General features: G+C 40.1%; 1 protein-coding gene and 1 long non-coding RNA gene across 4 annotated transcripts in view; one reads left to right on the top strand and one right to left on the bottom strand.

Annotated features, from left to right (window-relative positions):
- LOC106806613 (TGF-beta-activated kinase 1 and MAP3K7-binding protein 3-like) overlaps positions 1-2,301 on the top strand; it is a 13,241-nt gene that overhangs the window by 1,663 nt on the left and 9,277 nt on the right. The window contains exon 1 of one of the 3 annotated variants that reach the window (XM_014808612.1): positions 1,456-1,587. The exons of the other annotated variants lie outside the window; for them this stretch is intronic. The gene's annotated coding sequence lies outside the window, so the exon portion shown is untranslated. Of the gene's footprint in view, positions 1-1,455; positions 1,588-2,301 lie in introns of those variants that run through there. 3 annotated transcript variants of the gene reach the window in all.
- Positions 2,167-2,301, bottom strand: part of LOC106806615 — a 7,041-nt gene continuing 6,906 nt past the window's right edge. Inside the window, exons 2-3 of the long non-coding RNA XR_001393567.1 lie at positions 2,272-2,273; positions 2,167-2,181 (exon numbers count right to left, since the gene is read on the bottom strand). This is a non-coding gene — a long non-coding RNA (uncharacterized LOC106806615). The remainder of the gene's footprint in view (positions 2,182-2,271; positions 2,274-2,301) is intronic.

The raw sequence follows: 2,301 nt of genomic DNA, 5'->3' as shown, positions 1-2,301 counted from the left end.
AATCTTACTTTGTATATATACAATTATACAATAGCATTCAATATTATCATGTTTCTGATTGATTCTTATCTTATTCTTATCATGATCGATTCTCATCCAATCAGCAGCCTTGTGACATGAAATTATGAAGTTCCTGTTATCGTGAGTTTGCTCGTAGCTACGATGTGTTTCTGTCTACGCTACTCTTGTAGCATTAACATTAGTCGTAAGTGTTATCGTAGCATTAACATTAGTCGTAAGTGTTATCGTAGCATTAACATTAGTCGTAAGTGTTATCGTAGCATTAACATTAGCATTAACTTTACGATGTTTCTGATAACGGGCCTCTGCAGGACTTGTGCTCTACTTGTCATATCAATTCACACATTGTGAGTACAGTTCCTTGTTTGTTTGTTTTGGTATTTCCGATAATCGATTATTTGTTTTCATAATCGATTATCGAATTTGAGACTATAATCGATTGATTTTCGATTATAATCGATCATCGAGACATCACTATGCATAATCACACTATGTTATGACAAAATAAACTCTAGTTCTTCCCATTTCACTGCGCGTTGTCTTATAAAAGGCATTTGAAAATACCTCCAATGTTGTTCAAATTCTCCGATGTTGTTGATAGTTTTGCGTTGCTCTGCCAAGCAACCGTGGAGCGGTGCTGCGGTACAGCGGTATGGGTGTAGCAAAGATAAAAACATGTGACGTCACCTAACCGATTTTTGGCGAAATTGTTTGGCAAACAATTTAGCGTTGGCGCCAGATTACCAGATTTCGCACCTTTTTCTTGTGGGTTTTAAGCAAACGCGCACTGAAATGGGAGGAACTAGAGTTTATTTTGCCATAAGGTTGTGTGATTATGCATGACACGAAGTATTTGCTATAGTCTAGTACTGGAGAAATTAGCGTTTGGATGCGCATAGTGTGGCTTTAACTGCTGCATAAGAACAAAAACAGGATAAAATTAGTTTATCACCACCTATCACCACCAGTCAGATCAGCACCTATTGTTAACTAGCAAATTTCAAAGGGATAAATTGTGGAATGACCTACATCCATATAAATAATAAATTGCTCACTAAAGCAAAGATATCATACCGACAAGAGCGTATAAAGAAGGAGAGCGTACAACGGTGAAATGCTGAAACCATGTTGCAGTATTAGTCGAATTAATAAACTTTCCCCATTTTCTTTTGACGATTCTTTGCGGTATTGTTGATCAGCTGTCCTACCTTGTTAATATAAAACAAACTGCTTGTTCCTACGATGCTCCTACGCTGAGATAATGAGCGGTGGAAATCTTGTATTTTCTCCGAAAACCGACTCGAGATCAGTGTGTACTGCGACTGTCTCTCGTTTTGTGGCCATTGTGTTGCTTCCGGTCGCCGCTGGTGGCGCTGACTGATTACGTCATTAAGTACTACGGAATTTACTACAGGCAGCCTGAGGTGGGGGTCATCACTATGGCAATCAATAACAACACGTCGTGGAGTAATGGCCGCGTCTATGATTTCCACTTTTTGCCGTTTAGCTGCCAACCGAGGCGATTTTCGGAGAACCACATCATGAGTCTTTGTTCGTTTAATCGGGGTAAGTCTAGGCATTTCTTTTTCGGTGGCAGTGCTAGTACTTGCTACAGGAAAGAGTTTCTTTCTAGGTCCAGCACTCTGGCGAGGTAGTCCAAGTTTTGGAATAGCTCGTGGAACTGGATGTTCTGCCATTGCACTGACTTCACACGTTATACAGGAAAGTTGTAAATTGTAGTTGCAGTCGACGCAGATGAACACAAAGAAAACAGTTGGCGATGTATGGTATGGTCTACCCAAAGTTCCTTGCGCAACAAACAAGTTTACATTCATCTGAATTTTCAATGAATAACGGAAACACGCGAGGTTTCCCGAAGCAGTACACACTGATCTCGAGTTGGTTTTGGACGAAAAGATTTTCACCGCTCATTATCTCAGCGTAGGGGCATCGTAGGGACATGTGGTTTGTTTTATATTAACAAAGTAGGACAGCTGATCAATAATACCAAGAGCGCATTAACCCCAGAGCGTACAACGCTGAAATAGGAAAACCATGGTGTCGTTTCAGCAAAATTAACAAAGTTTACCTACCTTATTTTGATACTTCTCTACTGGAATATTATGCAGGAGTCATAGCTAGCCAATATAAGATCAACCGCTTGTCTCTACGATGTTCCTATGCCGAGATATAAAGCGATAAAAATCGAGTACTTCTAGGGAATCTTAGCGCCATATCACTGAGTAACACGCCTATCGCGCGTTTAGTGACTACATAGAT

Source organism: Priapulus caudatus, unplaced genomic scaffold (assembly GCF_000485595.1).
Source record: "Priapulus caudatus unplaced genomic scaffold, Priapulus_caudatus-5.0.1 Scaffold169, whole genome shotgun sequence".
Classification (NCBI taxonomy): domain Eukaryota; kingdom Metazoa; phylum Priapulida; class Priapulimorpha; order Priapulimorphida; family Priapulidae; genus Priapulus; species Priapulus caudatus.
This window is presented reverse-complemented; position numbering and strand designations above follow the sequence as displayed.